Genomic DNA, 22415 nt, shown 5'->3' with positions numbered 1-22415 from the left:
AAGAGCGTTGGTCTTACTAGATACGCTTCTTCTCAGTGTACTGGATTCTTTGCAGCAGCACTCTCGCACACGTCTCCTTCGCTCGATGACTGAGTCAAATTCTGAGCATGCTCAGTAGGAGAAGGGGGGTGGGTGATCAAGGTTCTGATTGACTCAGTCTCCAAAGCGGAAGAGAAGTCTACAACCCACACGATTGGATTAGCCTTCCAGTACACTGGAGAACTGCTTCATACTTATGACCGTTGCTGTGTCCCAAGGTCATAGGATCCCCCTTTGCAACCTTTTGACAAGCAAAAGTCCATGGGGAAGCCAGATTCACTTAACAACCGGGTTACTAACTTATCAACTGCAGTGATTCACTTAACAACCGTGAGGTCGTAAAAATGGGGCAAAACTCACTTAAACAGCAGAAATTTTGGGCTCAATTATGATCGTAAGTCGAGGACTACCTGTACTCAAAGTCTGTCAAGATCAAGAGAATCAAGGTTAGGGAAAAAACAGCCTTTCCTGAAAAGCCGTTCTGGCCATAATATCTTAGGATGATGGGCAGTGTAATTCAGGTTATCTGTAGGAGGCTGTAGGGAAGGCTACCTACTTGGCAGTACTTCCTTGGTTGAGCTTACTTCCCTTCTGAAAGCCATTCTCGTCCTCAGTTCACTTAAGAGAACATATGCAAATGATTTAAAAAGAACCCCAGCTGTCAATCAAGGAAACACAAACCCAAGGTACAATGGAAATACTGATGCGGTAACAGTTCAATTCGCAGAGTTAAAAACCAGCTATGAATTATGTTTATCTTATTTCTAAGAAAATGAAGTGCGTTTGTGAGTGAGTGAGTGAGTGAGTGAGTGTGTGTGTGTGTGTGTGTGTGTGTGTGTGTGTGTGTTGAGGGAGGGAGAGAAAGGGAAGGGCAGAGAGGAAGTACGTATCAAGAAAAGCAGATGCCTATGAAAGGCAGGACTCCAAGATTCAGAAATAAAGTATAGTTAGATTTACGGTGCCTGTCATATTTATTTTATTTTATTTTATTTTGCAGGGGGCAGGAAATCCAGAATAGGAGATGTACACGTAAAGCTATATGCCTCTAGAGCTCCGTGCTATGTGACTTTTATTTGCTAAAACCAACGAACAAAAACTCTTCAAATTTGGAGCATCGTCTGTTCTTCTCTTGCTAGTCTGTCCCACGGGGGAATATAGAACACTAACAGAGTTGGAAGGGAACTTGGAGGTCTTCTAGACCAACCCCCTGCTCGAGGAGGAGACCTTATACTATTTTAGACAAATGGTTGTCCAGTTTTCTCTTGGAAACCTCTAATGATGGAGTACTTCTGAAGGCAAGCTATTCCATTGGTTGCTTGTTCGCCTTGGTTCGTTAGGAAATTTCTTATTAGTTCTAGGTTGCTTCTCTCCTTGGTTAGTTTCTTGTCTTGCCTTGTGGTGCTTTGGAAAATAGGTTGACCTCCTCCTTCTTTGTAGGAACCCCATAAATATTGGAACACTGCTAGAATGGCATGCTTGATTACTTCCTCAGGCTTAAACAATCTGGCTGTTTGTTCTGAGGAAAATGTATTATGTCAGGCTTCTAGGTGATATCCTATCCTTGACAGGTGTCGTCCCACTATTTGCTGTTTTATTATAACCCATTCAGACAGCTTTGGATACTGGGTGGTTTAAACATTTTAATAAATGAACAAATGGAATAAAATGTTAGGTGAGTTCTTGCTTTCATTAAACTAGATATACCCAATTCCAGCAACTGTTCTTCGTATGTTTTAGCTCCCCCTAATCATTCTTGTTGCTCTTCTCTGCACTCCTTCCAGAGTCTCAACATGTTTTTTATATTGTGGTGACCCAAATACTACATGCAGTATTCCAAATGTGGTCTTATCAAGACTTTGTAAAGCAGTGCTAGAACTTCATGCGATCTTGATTCTCTCCCTCTATTAATGCGGCCTAAGATTGCACTGGCTTTTTTGGCTGCTGCTGCACAAAATTAATCTGGCACTGCCTGAATCCAAACCAGTTTTCCCTCCTCATCAAAATCAGAATAGAGCTGGAAGGGACCTTTGAGGTCCTCTAGTCCAGCCCCCTGCTCAAGCAATAGATCCTATACCAGTGATGGCTAACCTTTTTGCCATCGTGTGCCAAAAGTGTGGGGGGGGAGTGCGGGAGGGTCGCTCGTGCGTGTGCCCACTCCCACAATTCTATGCGATCCACCCACCCCCGCGCATGCGTGCGCAACACCCCCCCTATGCTTCCCCCACTTTTGGCATGTGATGGCAAGGTAGGACCGTTTTTCGCTCTCCTCAGGCTCCAGAGCCCTTCTAGGAGGCTGGGGAGGGTGAAAACGGCCTTCCCCATCCCACTGAAGGCACTCTGGAGGCCGGAAAAGGCCCATTTGCCAACTTCCAGTCCCACTGGAAGGCCCATTTTTCACTCTCCCCAGGCTCCAGAGACTTTCTAGGAGGCTGGGGAGGGCAAAAATGGCCTTCCCCACCTCCTCTCGGAGGCCTTCCGGAGGTCAGAAATAGCCTTTTTCCTGACTTCCGGTGGGCCCAAAAGGCCCGAAAATCAGCTGGCCAGCGCGCGCATGCACGCCAGAGGTGAGCTCGCGTGCCCACCGATATGGCTCTGCGTGCCACCTATGGCACGCATACTATTGGTTCGCCATCACTGTCCTATACCATTTCAGACAAGTGGCTGTCCAGCCTCTTCTTAAAAACCTCCAGTGATGAAGCACCCACAACATCTGAAGGCAACTTCTGTTCTATTGGTTAATTGTCCTCACTGTTAGGAAGTTTCTCCTCAATTCCAGGTTGCTGGTTCCAGGTTAATGGAGGCATTATTCCAGGCTCCAGGTTAATGAGACACATCCCCTCACCTTTCTAAGTCCATCTCATCAGAAGATAAAGGGAACTGGGCCTTAAAAATGTGCTATGGAGCACCCTTCCTTTCTTCCCCACTGAGTAATAATGATGGGGATGGTAGCGCCAAACAACCCAGGGACGCCAGCTAGAGGAAGGTTGTTTAAAAAGACCAAGAATGTTGCGTATGGGTCCTTCTCGACAGCCCTGGAAACAAGAAACAAGTTTTGTTTTGCAAAATTATAAATTCAATTTTTTTTAAAAAAAAAAAATTGGGTCGTCCGCAGTGGAAGCTGAAGACTTGGGCTTTCCTGCGAGTTTCAGGTGGTACGGAAAGGTTAGCTGCTGTTATTTTCCCCAACGGGTTGAATTTTTGCATACACCCACAGGAAAGAGGGTTGGTAATTCCTTCTTCGTACACACCTGAGAACCCATTTCCCCAACTCTTCTGCATCTACATAGTGTGAGGGAAAGATTTTAAAAAAGAAAAAAGAAAATCTGACTCATTCACACACTATCATTTTTATTAAACACATTCAGTCATCTGAGATCCGGTTAGGAAATCCAAGGTACTAGAATAAACTGCTTGCTAGGGTTTAATTTGTTTTCAGAAAAAAAAAAACAAGGGAGGGGGAGAGATAACAAGAGTGGGGAGAGATTGTGGGAGAAGAAGGGAAAAGCAAGGAAAACTCCATGTTTCCTCCTTCCATTAACCAGCACAAAAAGTCTCATTGAGATTCCCTTTCCTAATGATGGAAATACGACAAATCTGGGCATTTTATGTCCCCCCCCACCCCCACGAGTCACATCCAAACCCTTTGGCTGACTAGATGGCTCAGTGGCTAAGACACTGAGCTTGTCAATCAGAAAGGTCGACTCCCTAGTACAGGTCTCCTGCGTGAGCAGGGGGTTGGACTAGATGACCTCCAAGGTCCCTTCCAACTCTGATACTGTTACTGTAATTGTGACAATTAGTACGGCTATGATTGTCCGGCCTACCTGAGATCAATCAGAAATTAGAAACCAAACGTAAATAAGCATGTGCCATGGATGCGGTGGCTCAGTGGCTAAGATGCTGAGCTTGTCGATCGAAAGGTTGGCAGTTCAGTGGTTCGAATCCCTAGTGCCGCGTAATGGGGTGAGCTCCCGTTACTTGTCCCAGCTTCTGCCAACCTAGCAGTTCGAAAGCAGGTAAAAAATGCAAGTAGAAAAATAGGGACCACCTTTGGTGGGAAGGTAACAGCGTTCTGTGAGCCTTTGGCGTTTAGTCATGCCGGCCACATGACCAGGGAGACGTCTTCGGACAGCGCTGGTTCTTCGGCTTTGAAACGGAGATGAGCACCGCCCCCTAGAGTCAGAAACGACTAGCACATATGTGCGAGGGGAACCTTTACCTTTTAACGACACAATGCAACATTGTATATGGAGATTCTCAGTCATCCAGATTATGGTTGTCCCAAAGGTGCTTTTTCAGGAGGCAACCGGACTTCCTTATTTTTTCTTTTGAAGACGTTTCGCTTCTCATCCAAGAAGCTTCTTCAGCTCTGACAGGATAGTGGGGAATGGAAGGATTTATACTCCCTTGCAGACAGCTGGTCATTTGCATTATTTTGAGAGAGTCATTGAGGCTACTTGGAGGTTTATCTGTGTCCTCAGGGTTACCTGAAAAGTTGAACGGATGCAGGAACAGATTTCCATAAAAACTGCAGATCACAGGAACCATTTGCACTTCAGTTTGAGATGCAGACAGCACAGACTCATCCCCAACAGCCTGCAGTGAAGGGACAGAAAAACATCCTGCAGCCAAGAAAGCTCCACACCCACTTGCACTACTCGGGTGACCCTGAGGACACAGATAAAGCAGCAATCAGGTAGTTGATTAAGAGCCGTGGTGGCGCAGTGGTCAGAATGCAGTACTGCAGGCTAATTCTTCCGACTGCCAGCAGTTCGATTTTCACTGGCTCAAGGTCGACTCAGCCTTCCATCCTTCCGAGGTCGGTAAAATGGGTGCCCAGATTGTTGCCGACTCTGCAAACTGTTTAGAAAGGGCTGTAAAGCGCTACGAAGCGGTATGTAAGTCTAAAAGAGCCTTGGTGGTGCAGCGGACTAAAGTGCTGTTAAGTAGCACTTAGCTGCCAGCTGCCTGCAATTATTGCGAGTTTAAATCTCACCAGGCTCAAGGTTGACTCAGCCTTCCATCCTTTCGAAGGTAGGTAAAATGAGGACCCGGATTGTGGGGGCAATAAGCTGACTTTGTATATAAAAGAACACCGTTTGGGGGGGGCAAATTCCTACTAAGCAGGTATATACAAAAGTATGAAGGCTATTGCTTAACGCATTGTAAGCCGCCCTGAGTCTTCGGAGAAGGGCGGCATATAAATCGAACCAATCAATCAATGCTATGGCTATCAATGTCATTCCCAAGGCTCTCCATGAGTCCACCTCCCCACCCCCCTGGAAACTTGGCACGAGCCCCCTTTTTCCCATCTACCCTCGGCTCTTTCTGATTCAGCAAAGGCCGGGCTGAGAAATGTCATCCCTCACAGGGTAATTTTAGCCCCATCAGACAAGTATCTCTATCAGGCTCAGACAGATGGTTGAAGGTACCTGTAAGGAAAGGAGAGCAAAGGAATGAACCGAGTCGGAGGCTTTTGCCTGCGCTGAAAATAATTAGGTGATTTGATGGACGAGAAGCGTGCCAAATCGCACGCTGTTTCTTGGAGAGCACTGGACACACAGACTGTGTCCGCACCTTTCACACTTAAGCCCAAGGACTGCTCGAATTTAAGCAGCTGGGAAAAAAGCCAACAGAGCTGATTCGGTATCCCGTTAAAAAGGAAAATAGCAACTTAAGATCTTCCAGATAGGTTCAACGAGCACTTAAAATTCATCTTTGGATATTCAGGATAGTTGAAGCGAGGGTCTTTTAACAGGCTCCCTTCCCTGTGATCAGGATTGGAATTCGGGGCTTCCAACCACCCACTATTTCATTCCCAGGATTCAGTCCAAATATAGAACATTAGTTAGGACTTCAAAACACACACTCTAATGGCAACGCCAAGGAGTATTAATATCCCTGTGAGATGGTGCATGCTGGATGCAAGTAGTCCTCAACCTACGGCCGCCACTGCGCCCCAAATTTCTGTCGCTAAAAGAGACAGCTGTTCTAAGTGAGTTTTGCTCCATTTTACCACCTTTCTTGCCAGAGTTGCTAAGTGAATCCCTGCAGTCGTTCTGTTAGTAATGCCGTTGCTAAGTGAATCCGGCTTCCCCATCGACTTTGCTTGTCAAAAGCTCACATAAGGGGATCATGTTATTCCAGGACGCTGCAACCATCATAAATATGAGTCAGTTCAGGGGTGAAATGTAAAATTTGTTACTACCGGTTCTGTGGGCGTGGCTTGGTGGTGGTGGGGTAATGTGACTGGGTGGGCGTGGCCAACTTTTTTTAAAAAAAACTTTTCAAAGCATTTTTTCTACTGCTTTGAAAAGCCTCTGCCGATCAGGCAACTCAGCTGGGATCATCAGAGAGGCTTTTTAAAAAAGACCTCTCTGTTGATCAGACAACTTCAGCTGGGATCATCAGCAGGGTGGATTTGATTTAAATCGAGTTAATTTAAATCACAATTTAAATCGTGATTTAAATCACTAGTAAAAAGGCTTGATTTAAATCAACTCGATTTAAATCATAATTTTTAAAGAGCAACTGTCATCTCTGCTACTCCTTTGACCCGCTGTTGACTCACCGATAGTCCCAGTGTTGCAGAATATACAGCCTCATGCTACATAACTAAGCTCCATTTCATGATGAATAAACTAAATTATTTATGTATCTTAAATAGAAACCTATCTTACGATAGATTTTTACCCCAAAAGTTTTTTATTAAAATAAATTTAATAAAAATCAAAAAAATCCAATTTAAATTTAAAAAAATCCAATTTAAATCAAAACAATCTGATTTTTTTTGATTTTTTTAAAAAAAATCATTGATTTTTATCCACCCTGATCATCAGAGACTTTTCAAAGCATTTTTTTTACCACCTCTTCGGCCAAGAGGTTGCAGAAAAAAATGCTTTGAAAAGCCTCTGACGATCCCAGCTGAGCCGCGCGATCATCAGAGGCTTTTTTTTTTTTACTTTTAAAAGCATTTTTTCGTCAGAAGAGGTGGTAGAAAAAATGCTTTTAAAAGTAAAAAAAAAAGCCTCTGATGATCGTGCGGCTCAGCTGGGCACGGGGGGGGGAAAGGGATTTTTGCTACCGGTTCTTCGAACCACCCGCCGCCATCGCTACTGGATTGGGTGATCCGGTCCGAACTGGGAGCATTTCACCGCTGAGTCAGTTAGCAAGCATCTGAATTTTGATCACATGACACTGGGGATGCTGCAACGGTCATAAGTGTGAAAAACTTCCCCTTTCCCCCATTAAGCAATTTTTTTTAACAGTCACTAAATGAAATGTTGTAAGTCAAGAATTATCACATCCAAAAGTACCACATCCAAAAAGGACTAGGATACAAAATTCAAAGGCATTCAGCCCTCTAAGGTCACATTATGAATGACAGCAGCACAATTAGAAAATCTGTATGCAAACTACTGTACTTTTCGGAGTATAAGACGCACTCCCCTCCCCCCCAAAAAGAGGGTGGAAATGTTGGTGTGTCTTATACACTGAATACAGCCATTTTTGGCCTCCCGAAACCCCGCCCCGCACATCCAAAACAGGCCCTTTTTTCACAAAAACATGACGTGCAGAGGGTTTGGGAGGCCTGCAGAGTGCTCCTGGGGCCAGGGGAGGGTAAAAATATATATTTTTTCTTGTTTGCCTCTTCAAAATCTTGCTGCGTCTTATACTCCGGTGTGACTTATATTCCGAAAAATACAGTAAACAGCCATTCTACAGCTGTGGCCCAGGCAGAATGCCATCTAAAATTTCTCCTATGCAGATGACAGTAAGTTTTGCCCCATTTTACGATTTTTTTTTGGCCACACTTCTTAAGTGAATTATGCCGTTGTCAAATTAGTAACACAGTTGACTTTGCTAGTCAGAAAGTCGCAAAAAGTGATCACATGACCCCCCCTTTTTTTTAAAAAAAAAAATTGATTTATATGCCGCCCTTCTCCGGAGACTCAGTGCGGCTTACAATGCGCTAAGCAATAGCCTTCATTCTTTTGTATATTTATACAAAGTCAGCTTATTGCCCCCACAAACTGGGTCCTCAATTTACCTACCTTAGAAAGGATGGAAGGCTGAGTCAACCTTGAGCCTTGGCGAGATTCGAACCTGCAGTAATTGCAGGCAGCTGATCTTAATAACAGGGTGCCTTAGACCACTGTACTACCAAGGCTCTTATGGGACATTTGGGACCCTGGAACATTTGCAAGTGTCAGAAATGCAGGACAGCTGCCAAGCATCCGAATTTTGGTCACGTGACCATGGGGATGCTACAACGGCCATGAAAGTGTGAAAACCGGTCATAAGTCACTTTTTTCCAGGGCTGTTTCAAATGGTCATTAAACCAGGGTCATTGAAAACAACCTGTATTTTCCACCTGAACGTTCGAGAACAAGGCTGATACACCTCAACACCGAAGAATTGGGGTGTAGGTGAAATTGTTTCCTCTCTCCCAAACGGAGGGCTCCTGATACCCTTCTCCTCTGTCCTCCATGCAGCTTTGCTTATGTCTGAACACACGTTTCAGGCATTCCCAGAAACCTATTAATGGAGTAATGGCTTCACCACCAAACCATTTGCTAGCATCAGCTGTGACAAGTTGCTTGATGGACAACAAGTGGACTGATTAACCTTTGAACGGGGTAACTCAGGTTTAAGCAGAAAGGGGAGAGGGTGGTTTGTCTTTTTATTGCAACGTGACTGTGCAGAGCTGGCAACCTGATCTTAAACGTTAACAGAACACCGTCATTGCGATGGCAACCTGGACTAAGAAAACTCTGGCTGCTTCTATCCGACATCCGTGCTTTTTTCCAAGGCCTTTAATTCCATTTTGTTTCAGCTTGACCTGTGCCACGTTTGGCAAAACCTTCCATGCCTGAAAGATTTCCAAGAACCTAGTGAGGTTCTGAATGTAATCAGTAGGCATGTCTCTATTGGAAAGCCAGAATAACAAGAGTTGGAGGGGACCTTGGAGGTCTTCTAGTCCAACCCCTTGCTCAAGCATGAGACCCTTTATCATTTCAGACAACTGGTTGTCCAATCTCTTCTTAAAAACCTCCAGTGTTGGGAGCATCCACAACTTCTGGAGTCAAGATTGATTGTTCTACCCATCGGGAAATTTCACCTTAGTTCTAGGTTCTTTCCTTAATTAGTTTCCACCCATTGCTTCTTGTTCTACCTTCAGGTGCTTTGGAGAATAGGTTGACAGGATTCTTTTTTTTTTTTTTTTAATTTGATTTATATGCCGCCCTTCTCCGGAGACTCAGGGCAGTTTACAATGCGTTAAGCAATAGCTTTCATACTTTTGTATATTTTATACAAAGTCAGCTTATTGCCCCCACAAACTGGGTCCTCATTTCACCTACCTTAGAAAGGATGGAAGGCTGAGTCAACCTTGAGCCTTGGAGAGATTCGAACCAGCAGTAATTGCAGGCAGCTGTGTTAATAACAGGGTGCTTAGACCACTGTACCATCAAGGCTTCTTCTTTGTGGCAGCCCCTCAAATATTGGAACACTGCTATCATGTCACCCTTAGTCCTTCTTCTCATTAAACTAGACATACCCAATTCCTGCAACTGTTCTTGATATGTGTCAGCCTCCAGCCCCCTAATCATCTTTGTTGCTCTTCCCTGCACTCTTTCTAGAGTCTCAACATCTGTTTTACATCGTGGCAACCAAAACTGGATGCAGTATTCCAAGTGTGGCCTTACCATTGCATTATAAAGCGGTACTAACACTTCACGCGATCTTGATTCTATCCCTCTGTTAATGGAGCCTAGAACTGGGTTGGCTTTTTTGACAACTGCAGCACTAATGGATAAGGATAAAAACTGCAGGAGGATTCAGGTCTATAGAGGTTCTCAATCATCCAAGATCAGAGTTTGTCCCAAACGGGCTTTTTTTTTCAAAATGTACTTTCTTGTTGTTGTTATTTTTTTCCTTTGAAAACATCTTGCTTCTAAGAAGTTAGAAAGGAGAGAGGAGGAGGGGGTAGGAGGAGGAGAGGGAGGGTGAGGAATGGAAGAAAGGAGAGGAGGAAGGGAAGGGGATAGGGGTAGGAGTGAAGGCAAGAAGGGGGAAAAGAAGAGAGAAGTGGGGGAAAGGGAAAGGAAGTAGGATGAGGTGGGAGAAGAGGTAGCAGAAAGTAGGAGAGAAGAGGAGGGAGGGAAGGGAAAGAAAGGAGGAGAAGAAGAAGGTTTGTTGTGGAATGAGGGAAGAAAGAGAAGAAGAGCAACTCCGAATGTAATTAAAATGTCTTATTTTAATGCTTTCTTTAAGGGAAACATGTATATGTAGGATTTCTTATGTATAAGAAAATGTACAATTTATGTGGGGAAGGGGAAAGGTTGGGGGGGGAGAAAATTGTTTGAATTTCTTATAAAACTTTTCAATAAAAAAAAAAAAAAGAAAACATCTTGCTTCTCATCCAAGAAGCTTCTTCATTGGAAGTAAAATGTTTTCCCAAAAAAAAAAAAAAAAAAAAAAAAAACCCACTCAGAAAGCCCAGTTCCCATTTGCAAAAAAGCACCTTTGGTGCAGCTGGATACCTACAGCTAAGGAAGCGCAGGTTAGGCTAAAAAGGGGTTGACTAAATTGCCTTTCACCATATATGGTGGGAACCCAGCCATCCCCTTTGTATTTTGGGCAAATCGACACTTGCCTTAGCCCTGGGGTCGGCAACTTAAAACACTCAAAAGAGCCACAAAGGTCCTAACCAGAAGACCACCTCCCCCGGTTCAATTCTGGAGCCAACCGGAAGTCCGGATCCCCCACCATAGTGTCTCCTCCTAGCACGGCGTCCTTTTTCCTCTACCTGTCTTAACTGAAAGCCCTATCAATTGTGGAGCCAACCAGAAAACTTGTCCCTTGCCATAGAGTCTCCTCCAGGCGCGCCCGGCTTTTCCCCCCAACTGGAAGCCCCTCTCAAAATTGTGGCGGCGACAGGGAGCCACAGCAGAGGGATGAAAGAGCCACATGCGGTTCCAGAGCTGTGGGTTGCCGACCCCTGCCTTAGCTGATCACATTGGTGGTTTGGGCACTGCAGATTTTACAAAAGCAGCTTTCTTTCCTTAATGTGGGTTTAGTGAACTGTGTGAATTCCGTCACAGCAGGAAACTGGTCCAGTTACATTATCATGCTAATCTCCCTTCCAAAAGTCATTCTGAGAATGACCTCCTTGCTGCTTTTTAGCTCCTTAGAGGAGCAGAGATGATCTCCTTAAGAGATACCTCTGAATCTCCCTCAGGTAAAGCTAATGAAGCGATAAACAAGGATGAGTGATCAACAAAGAAGAGCTTGAATTAGTTACCTTGTGTTCCTATTTTCTGCTCTCCTCCAAAACATTTGCATCACAATTTGCAGGTGCTACATTTTGCTTCTCCTTTTTATGTCAATCACTCTGTGGCTCATTTCCATTTTCCTTGGCTTCAGAATCAAATCCTTTCTTTCTTCCTTCGGCTTCTTGTTTTTCTCCAAAGGTATTATGGTTGCTGGTCCACTCCATCCTTATGAAGGATCGTTTTGAAAAGGCCGACACAACCATCCATTCAAAGTTCTTCTCATTTTCAGTTTTTTTTTTTAAAAAAACCCAAATGTATTCTAGGAATACTATCCAAAAGATAGCCTCACGAGTTTGCTCTTCTTAGATGTCTGGGGGAAGAGAGAAGAGAAGAGCTGACAAACACAAATCACAGCATCTAACATGAGTTTATTTTAAGAAATCATCACCCTCGCTAATGAGAAATTAGCAGTTTTCATCTTTAAAAGATGTTGTTTTACAGCAGGGGTGTCCAACCTTGTAACTGTAAGGCCTGTGGACAACTCCCAGAATTCCCCAGCCAGCTATGAATTCTGGGAGTTGAAATCCACAAGTCTTAGAAGTTGCCAAAGTTGGACACTCGTTTTAGAGAAAAGGTGAGAAATAAGACTTATTTATTTATTTATTTATTTATTTATTTATTTATTTAATTAATTAATTAATTAATTAATTAATTAATTAATTAATTAATTAATTTTTATACTGCCCTTTTCCCGAAGGACTCAGGGCGGTGAACAGCCAAGATTAAAATACATACAGTATGAAAATTAAAATAATTTAAAACATAATTAAATCAATTTGGCTTCCCCAATTTAAAACCCCTTACCCATAAAATTAACCAGTTAAAAATTTTAAGCCAGCCCGGCTTGCTGAAAATAGAAAAGTCTTCAGGGCCCGGCAGAAAGTACAGAGGTCCGGGATCAGTCGTATCCCTGGGGGTAGCTCGTTCCAGAGGGCGGGTGCCCCCACAGAGAAGGCTCTCCCCCTGGGGGCCGCCAGTCAACATTGTTTGACCGATGGCACCCTTAGAAAACTAGAAATTAGAAAATTAGAAAATCAACAGGGTCCAGTGTAAACCAAGTCAATAACAATCTTCTACATCTTCACTGTAAGGAAATTCATTTTTATATCTTTCTATTGGCAGCTAAGTTTATGTGTTCTGTTTCCAGCCAGCTCCTGACAAGCAAAGTGAATGGGGGAAGCTGGATCTGCTTAACAGCCTGATTCACTGAACAACTGCAATGATGTATTTAACAACTGTGGCAAAAAAAGGCCGGGTGCGACTCACTTAACGACCATCTTGCTTAGCAATGGAAATTCTGGTACCAATTATGGCTGTTCAGTCGAGAACTACCTGTAGAAGTAGAGCCAGTTACTTTATGGTTTCAAAATCGTAGGTTTGGTAGCACCTTTTCCAGCTAAACCATTTTATTAAAAGGCACAAGCCTGTGGGAGCTACAGCTCACTTCACTGAATGAATAGAAGTGGCTAGATTGATAGCAATAGTAATAGCACTTAAGACTTATATACCGCTTCATAGTGCTGTACAGCACTATTTGTAAACAGCCCTGTCTGAGTGGTTTACAAATGTCAGCATATTGCCTCCAACAACCTGGGTCCTCAGTTTACCAACCTCGGAAGGATGGAAGGCTGAGTCAACCTTGAGCCGGTCAGGATCGAACTGCTGGCAGTGAGCAGAGTTTGCCTGCAATATTGCATTCTAACCACTGTGCCACCAGGGCTCCTGGTATTGTAAGATACATTTAAATTTAAAGGCCCTATTTCAATCTATATCCACTTTAAGCCAGTGTTTCTCAACCTTGATAACTTGAAGTTGAGTGGACCTCAGTTCCCAGCAAATTCTAGGAATTTTAAATCTAGAGATCTTTAACAGATTAATAGAGTTGGAAGGGACCTTGTAGGTCATCTAGTCCAACCCCCCCCCCCCCCCGCTCAAACAGGAGGTCCTACACCATTTCTGACAAATGGCTGTCCAGTCTCGTCTTGAAAGTTGATGAAGCTCCCACAACTTCCGAAGGCAACTTCTGTTCCATGGGTTGATTGTTCTCACTGTCAGAAAATTTCTCCTTATTTCAAGGTTGAATCTCTCCTTGATCAGTTTCCATCCATTATTCCTTGCCTGGCCTTCGGGTGCCTTGGAACATAGCTTGACCCCGCTCCTCTCTGTGGCAGCCCCTCAAATATTAGAACACTGCTATCATGTCTCCCCTGGTCCTTCTCTTCACTAGACTAGCCATGCCCAGTTCCTGTAACCGTTCATCCTATGTTTTAGTCTCCAGTCTCCTAATCATCCTGGTTGCTCTTCTCTGCACTTTTTCTAGAGTCTCAACATCTTTTTTTATAGTGCGGTGACCAAAACTGGATGCAGTACTCTAGGTGTGGTCTTTCTTACTAAGGCTTTATGGAGAGGTATTAGTACCTCCCTTGATCTTGATTGTATCCCTGTGTTAATGCAACTTAGGATCGCATTTGCTTTTTCATAAAGTTGCCAAGGTTGACAAATCCTGGTCTAGACAGTATGCATCCAAACTCCTGTGCAGTATAAAAATAATTAGTTGGAAAGGGGGCTAGCAGGCTACTTCGATTCCAGTTATCGCAGTGATGGAGTGAAAAAACAAAAGCAAGTAAGACAACTGGGAAGGATGTTTGTATGTGTTATGTGTAACCACGTGTTGGGGAATTTGCACTTTATCCTACGAATCTTTTAAATTCAAGGACTGTTTACATAACACAGTCAAGTTTATAGGTGTGTGGAAGGCAAAGCAGGGTAGATATGCTGATCCTTGGCATCCACGCCTGAGTGCAGGCAGTTTATTATCATCATCAGTCTCTCGATCACTTCAATGCACCCAATGCACCCAGAGCGGGGTGATTATGATTAAAGATTAAATGATGTTTTAAACCAGGCTTTCATTTGAAGGAGAGAAAAAGCTGGCCAGCTAAAAGACGAAAACTTTGGTGGCGAAGTAACCTATTTATGAAAAGGGAGTTCTACAGCGAGAGTACGTTTATGATGAGGGGGAAAAAAAGAAACTTTGTAAAATATAGTTAAATTGCTATATTTTTAAGATTAGTGATAAGATTTAAATTTGATAAAGTAATAATGGAATAAAGATTTCATGAGCATTACATGAAGTAATAAATAAATGTAAGGAAGTTTTAGAAACGGAAATAATTTTGGAATATAAACATGTTTGAACTGTATTGTTAATAGTGAGGATTTAGGGTAAGAATTGTGAAATGTATTATGAGGTATTAATTAGATTAAGATTTAAGGTGGGTTAATAGAAGGGTAATTATATTGATTAAGTAAATATGAGTAAACTTTTTCTAAGATGGTATTAGTTGAAATATGTGATTTAAGATTAAGAAATAAGTGTTATGGCAAAATAGAATATATAAAATTTTGTTAAAGATGAAAAAAAATTAAAAAATTGATGACCGGATCAAAGCTCTGTTCCGAAAAGATGTAATTTGTATGTTTGAAAAAAAAAAAACTTTTTGCAAAAAAAAAGGAAGAAACTGCTCTCTCGTTTGCATACAGGTGGTCCTTGACTTACAATTCATTTAGTGACCGTTCAAAGTTACGACATTGTGGGAGAAAGTGACATGATTGTTTTTCACACTTATGACCATTGCAGCATCTCCATGGTCACGTGATTTATACATTCGGATGCTTGACCACTGATTCACATTTATGACAGTTGCAATGTCCCGGGGTCATGTGATCCCCTTTTGCGACCTCCTGACAAGCAAAATCAATGAGGAAACCAGATTCACTTAACAACCATGTTACTAACTTAACGATTGCAGTGATCCACTTAATAACTGTGGCAAGAATCATCCTAAAATGGGACATAATTCACTTAACAAGTTTCTCACTTAGCAATGTAAATTTTGGCGCTCAGTTCTGGTCGTAAGTTGAGGACTTCCTGTACTTCCAGTGCAGAGACTGAAGCTTGTTTAAACTTCTGCTTTTTAATAAAACTAGTTAATTGGAAAAGATGCTACAAGACATTTTTTTCGGTTTGTTTATATGCTACTTCTCCAATGACGCACTGGTCTTTGCAATGCACAAACATTTCTGTCCATTACATTCTGTTTAAAATTAGCTACTTGATTCACATTTAACAAATGTACTTCAAAAGACTTTTATTTCATTAGCCTTATGACCATTTATCATTCAGGGCTAATAGAAACCTTTGGATTTTTTTTATTTTTTTTTAAAAAGAGCTCAAGTTAGAATAAGAGAAACGTTCAGTAGAAACTAGGTTATGCCTTAATCCACTGAGTGATTTAAGGTGAATAACAAAGGTAGCCCTCCACCTACTACCGATCACTTAGTGACCGGTTGGATTTACAACAGACTCATCAGGAGCTACTTATGACCCAAAGTCAAAGTTACGATGCCCTGCAATCACAGCTGTCTTTTGGGCACTGGCCATCCTGCAGTTATGTGACTCTAGTTTTCAAAATTTCTATTATGTTTTCTGACATTCAATTCCTGTTTCTGGAGAAAAAAAAACCCGCCCACTGGGTAAAATTGATTCACTTAACGACTGTTGCTGCAAAAAAGTCATAAAGAGTCTAGTGGCCTGTTTAACTGCTGCAAAGAGTTGCAATTGTAATTCTGTAATTATGGTCATATGTCAAGGATTACACATACGGGGGCTTCCAAGAAGAAGGAAAAGAGCCAAATGTCTTAGAGCAACTCAGAGGCACATAAAATTTATGACAACATAAGCTAGCGTAGACCCAGGCATCTGAGTAATGGTAATTATTTGGAATTGAAGGATACAATGAATAATGTATTTGCTTTTTTCTTGTGGCAATTCTCTCTTCAGAGCTATCTCTGTGCAAATAAGCCAGCCAAGACTTCAATTACACTTTGCTGATTTTGCTAAGAACAGAAGTGCAACGGAGAAAGCACCGGTGGGGAGGAGAGAGAGAGAGAAAACCCACATCCTAATCCACACCAGCAACGGTTTTGCGCCAAGCGAATACATACCAAATACAACTAAACATGTTTGTGTGTGTGTGTGTGTGTGTTTGTGTAAGGATGTGGGGGGGCGGGAAGGATCAGAGGTCCGTAAGGTGGAGCGAAGCAACCTGGACTTTGAATTTACTGGGTTGCTTCCAAGCAGAATGAAGCACCTAACCAAGGGGCAAAAATAACAATCGGAAAGGTGATCTGAGGACAGGAAACCTCAGCAAAACAGTCCCAAAGGCGCTTTTTCAGGAGGCAACTGGATTTTCTTGGGCGTTTTTTTTTTTTTGAAGATGTTTCGCTTCTCATCCAAGAAGCTTCTTCAGCTCTGACAGGATAGTGGAAGTAGGAATGGATTTCCAGAGGGGGAAAAAAATTGCAATTACAGGAACCAGAAGCATAACTCAGGTGGCCCTGAGGACACAGATAAACCTCCAAGTGATTCAATGACCCTCTAAAACAGAGGTCTTCAAACTTGGGAGCTTTAAGACTTGTGGACTTCGACTCCCAGAATTCCCCAGCCAGCTGGCTGGGGAATTCTGGGAGTCGAAGTCCACAAGTCTTAAAGCTGCCAAGTTTGAAAACCTCTGCTCTAAAAGGATGTAAATGACCAGCTGTCTGCAAGGAATATAAATCCTTCCATTTATTTTATTTATTTATTTTATTTTATTAAATTTCTATACCGCAGGACTCAGGGCGGTAAACAGCCAGAAGATAAAACACAGAGATACAAAAATTTAAAATAGATTAAAAACAAATTAAATAATTTGGCTGAATTTAAAATACCCCATAATTTAAACAACCAAGCTGAGAGAGCACCAAGGACCCCTCAGAAATATCATTAGTCGGCTCAACAGGTGATGCTGAGGTACAGATTGTTACCTCAGCAAAAGTGTTCTTTTGTTGTAGCACAGATAATGGAACTTTTCTCCGGGGATGGTACAAAATGGAAATTTCCTCCAAGAATGGTACATAGTCCTTGAATTATGACTGGTCATTTAATGACCATTAAAGACCCATATAAAGCACTTCTGGGTGTCGTAAAATGTCATGCGACCCTCCACTTGTCACAATCATTATGTTTTGGGCATTTGGCAACCTGTTTGTATTACAAGTGATTGCCAAGAGCCTTGTTATCATTGAATATCATTGGCAACCTACCGTATTTTTCAGACTATAGGACCCACCAAGATTTCTAAGAGATAAAAAAGAAAAGAAGTTTTGCCCTCCCCAGCCCCCGGGAGCACTCTGCAGGCCTCCCAAACTCTCTGCGCGTCCCGTTTTTCACAAAAATGGGGTGCGCAGAGGGTTTGGGAGGCCTGCAGAGTAGTCTTGGGGGCTGAGGAGAGCAAAAAAAAGTCCCCAATTTGCAAAAAACAGGCCCGTTTCTGGCCTCCCAACCCCCCCTCCCCGTGTTGCGTTTTTTGCCCTCCCCAGCCCCCAGGAGCACTCTGCAGGCCTCCCAAACCTTCTGTGCGCCCTGTTTTTTACAAAAAATGGGACGCGCAGGGTGGGGTTTCGGGCGGCCAAAAATGGCTGTATTTGGTGTATAAGACACACTAACATTTCCACCCTCTTTTAGGGTAGGAAAAATGTGTCTTATACTCCGAAAAGTACGGTACTCTGCTGGCTTCCCCAGAAAACCATTGGGGAAGCCGGCAGGGAAGGTTCCAACAGGAAGGGATAGAGGATTAGAAGGACATTTCCCCAGAGCGCTGAGGGATTTCCCCTCCCCTCCATGCAGGGAGAAGAAATCTTTCCCTGTGCTGAAAGAACAGCTCTCAAATCTGCTGAAAACAATAGCAAAGCCAATATTTTGAAAGAAGGACGCTAACAAAAAAGGATTCCGGAGGAAAAATAACCCCTAAAAGCTCTGAGTCTCAGCATTCTGAAATGGCTTTGCTAGCATTTTGCCTCCCCCAGCCCTGAGGCACACCCATGCGGCTGCTTAATGACCATAATGGGGAGAGCTCAGATGGCGGTCGCTGAGCGAGGTGGTCACAGAAGTGCCTCGTTTAACAACCAGAATGACTTGTGACTAAAACTCAGGGCTCCATAGCAATCTTAAGTCAAGGACTAGTATATCTGGCCTCCTCTGTATTTTCAGGTTTTTATTTATTTATTTATTTATTATATTTCTATACCGCCTTTCTCCCGTAGGACTCAAGGCAGTGTACAGTCAAGAAAAATAGGTTTGACATCTTATGGCTCTCTCTAACAAAATTGTTCTGTAGTAGGTTTTAGTACTGGGTTTTACTACTACCTCTTACTCTATAAAATGGAATGGCTCTGGATTGAAGGTTACACATTCCTAGGTAATTTCAGCCAGACCTATGTACGACTTGAGTGATGGAGAACTGGGATATGGATTAAAATGTCCAGATTATGGCTAGAGAATTAAGTTCAAACCAATGCTGGTTTCATCTGAGAAACCTTTTCCATGTTTGCTTCTGAGTATCCCTGATATCCACATTTTTCAATTTTCAGTACCGTGGACTTTAACAACAATTCCTTGGCCAGTATGTCCATTGCTGAAAGCCTCAAAGTTCACCTATCTGAAAGCTACCCAGGTGGGAAAGGCTGATTTTCAGTTTACCTTTGCCCACAGCTAAAGAGCTACAATTAAAGGGGATTAGGTAGATAGCATCCTATGGGATTCTCCGCACTGTTGTAACATATAGAGCCGTGGTGGCGCAGTGGTTAGAATGCAGTACTGCTGGCTACTACTGCTGACTGCCAGCTGCCAGCAGTTCGACAGTTTGATTTTCACTGGCTCAAGGTTGACTCAGCCTTCCATCCTGTCTTGTCTGAAATGGTATAGGGCCGTAATGGCAAACCTCTGGCACGCGTGCCAGAGGTGGCATGCAACGCCCTTTGATGCCCGGCGAGCCGTTGCCCCAGTTCAGGTCTGCTGTGCATGTGCCTCCAGCCGAGCAGCTGGTCTGCGGGTCTCTGCCGCCCATGTGTAGGGGTGGGGCGCATGCAGGGAGCCGCATGGGGGTGGGGCGCATGTGCAGGGCCATGCACGCATTGCATTTTGGAGGTTTGGGCATGTTTTGGGCACTCGGTCCGAAAAAGGTTAGTCATCACTGGTATAGGGTTTCCTGCCTAAATAGGGGGTTGGATTAGAAGACTTCCAAAGTCCCTTCCAGATTCCATTCCATTCTATTATTTTCCTCAATATCTGTATTTCTAAGGCTGGAAATTGGATCATGAAAAAAAAAATGCAGCTGCTACTATCCTAAATCCTTCCATTCTTATAACTTCAAGATTGGTGAGACCTAAGCCAATGTTTGATTTCCTAATAATAAGATTGCTGGTCATTAATTGCCCAAAACCTCAGGACCAACCCTGCCCCAAACTGTCATAGGCTTCCCTGAAACCACCTTTGCCAAAACACAAACACGCTGGAGGCCAGATTACCTATATAAAAACCAAAGCGCCGAAAAGGCGGGCCAGCCTCAACCAAAGACTTTTCCCAGCAATCAATCTTGGAAGTTCTGGAATGCCGATTCTCCAAGACGGCGGCGGTGTTTCTTGCCAACAATAAAAGGTACGGGCCGTGGCTTTAATTAAGCATTCCCGAGCTACAGGGCGCCAGCCAGCGGGAAAATCCTGGAAGAGCATGACGGTGCTTATAATTTTCCTGTGAATCGGTGCACCTGTAACTACATGACAAGCAGTCATCAGAAAGGAATCCGGCGTGGGGGGGGGGGGCCTGGGAAATTAGAGTTTGCTGTACTCCATGGTTCAACTCTGTGGGATCAAAGAGTCATAACAAGCATGGGGTTTGCACACCCTGCTTAGTTAGCCTGGAGGAGGAGAAGGAAGGTGTGTCTCAATCACTTCCGTATCTCCGTTTTTCCAGCCAAGATTCACTTCCATTTTCCTTGGTTTGCAAAGCACATCTGAGCAGGCAAAACCTGAAGGACATGAACGTCTTCCGAAGAATCTTACAATAGTTTACTGCTACATAGCGGGTGACCAAGTTCATTTGGGAGAATGTGTAGAACAGGGGTGTCAAACTCAAGGCCCGGGGGCCAGATCCCGCCCGTGGGGTGCTTAGATCTGGCCCGCCGTGGAAACAGTAAAGGACAGGCCCGCGGTGCCTCTGTCAGTGAAAACGGACCTCGGGAAGGCCGCACACTGCCTGCCCAGGCTCCGTTTTCAGCCGCGACAGCCTCCTGCAGCCCTCTGCCAACAAAAATGGAGCTCGGGGAGGCCACACGCAACCCGCCTGGGCTCCATTTTCAGCCAGGACAGCCTCCTGCAGCCCTCTGCCAGTGAAAACGGAGGCCGGGCGAGCCACATGTGGCCTCCCTGAGCTTTATTTTCACTGGCAGAGGGCTGCAGGAGGCCATCGCAGCCAAAAATGAACCCTTGATGAGTGACATCAAGCTGGCCACACCCACATACCCGGTCCCCCAAGGTAAAACACAACCCTGATGTGGCCCTCAATGAAATTGAGTTTGATACCCCTGGTCTAGAAGCAAAATGGAGGCTCTGAGATCTAATCGAAGCCATTCTTCCGCTAAAGATTGATAGCACAGAGTAATTTTAAGTGGTGTGAATGCTGGGAAAGTGCCTTGACTGTCATAGAAACATTCACACAACTTTGGAGAAACAGGTCAGAAGATTCCCAGACTGTTTCTTAAATCATTGCATGATAGAATCGGATTTCTCCACTGTTTATTATGACCTGCCTTGTCTTTTTCAGTAGCCCAAAGGGGCTTGCCACTTCTTTAAAAAATGTTACATATTCAATGGTATATAGAAAGCCTGCAATGTTAGGTAGTCCTCGATTTACGACAATTTTGATTGTAAAGCTGTGATTGTCACAAAGCAGATTACCATGAGACCAGACTGAATTTTGCAGCGGTTGTTAAGTGAACTCCAAGAATCAATAAACGAACCCATGATTCGCCATAGGGTGGCTTTTGCTGGAAGTAGAACATCAGTTTCTGGTGTGAAATGTTGTGAATCGTGGTCACATGGGCCATGGGAAATGGCCGTAAATGTGAGCCGGTTGCCAAGTGCCCAAATTGTGATCATGTGGGTGGGACAGACTTCATAACTGGAATAGGACAAATCATTGCGGCCAACTCGCTGCGAGGCAATTGAACAATTCAATTTAATTATTTGAAATAAAATAAAAATATTTTAATTTTTGTCATTCGCATTTCCTTTTGCCCGGTTGCATCCATTCTTTAATCATTCTATTCCACCTTTTCTTCGATATTAGTGTAACTCTTGGTCCACAGTGAGTTGTCCTGTGGCAACCTGGCTGTGGCGAGTTACCCTGTGGCGAGTTGGTCACAGCAAATTGGCTGTGGCGAGTTGTCATACACCCTTTGGAATTTCCAATCTGGGTCATAAGTAGCTTTTGGGGAGTCCGTTGTAACTTTGACCTATCACTAAGCAACCTATCATAAATCAAGGACTAAAGAGAGGAGACAGACATAAAAATATGACCGCTTCTAGAGCCATAATTGTTAGCCCTCCACCCTTCCTGACAGAGCTTAATTTTTCATCCAAAATTTTACTTGACTATCCTGAAGGGCATGAACAGGTAAATAGGTACATGATGCTTTGCATCTTTTAAAGCCACTCAAGTCCTCTTCTCCAAGCAGCATCTTTTCTCTAATATCTCAGTGACATCTAGGTTTTTCTGGAAGCAAGACAGGGGGCCTGGCCACAATGAAGTTGCCCAGCTCTCATTTAAAATAAACGAAAGCAGCCTGAGATAATTATAAGATCCATGTCTTCTGGATTGCCTTCTCTACAATCCCTAAACCCTCAAGTTTATTTATAAGCTGCAGTCCCAAACTATGGAGAAATGCAGTTACACTTACGTCAAACACATTTCCTAATATTGCATTCGCTTCATGTAAATCGAATGTGCCAATAACAGCTCCTAAACACCAAAAGGTTCCTTTTGTAAACATTTCCCCACTGATCCCAAATACAGGATCTTCATTTAGCTAAGAAGCACGAATGGAAATTTACAATATCATCAGCAGGAGGATAAAATGGATCAAAAGGTTACAATTTACA

The 22415-nt window shown here is 43.4% G+C and overlaps 1 long non-coding RNA gene across 3 annotated transcripts in view; it reads right to left on the bottom strand.

Moving 5' to 3' along the window:
• LOC117668416 (uncharacterized) overlaps positions 1 to 22415 on the bottom strand; it is a 176232-nt gene that overhangs the window by 16874 nt on the left and 136943 nt on the right. For 2 of the 3 annotated variants that reach the window (XR_004592276.2, XR_015733442.1), the window contains exon 4: positions 11345 to 11685. This is a non-coding gene — a long non-coding RNA (uncharacterized LOC117668416). Of the gene's footprint in view, positions 1 to 11344; positions 11686 to 19784; positions 20030 to 22415 lie in introns of all 3 variants that reach the window. The other variant, XR_004592277.2, reaches the window with a different exon arrangement.

This window comes from Pantherophis guttatus, chromosome 3 (assembly GCF_059756535.1).
Source record: "Pantherophis guttatus breed Tessera chromosome 3, ASM5975653v1, whole genome shotgun sequence".
In the NCBI taxonomy this organism is placed as follows: Eukaryota; Metazoa; Chordata; class Lepidosauria; order Squamata; family Colubridae; genus Pantherophis; species Pantherophis guttatus.
The sequence above is the reverse complement of the archived record's forward strand: the minus strand, read 5'-3'. Positions and strand labels throughout refer to the sequence as shown.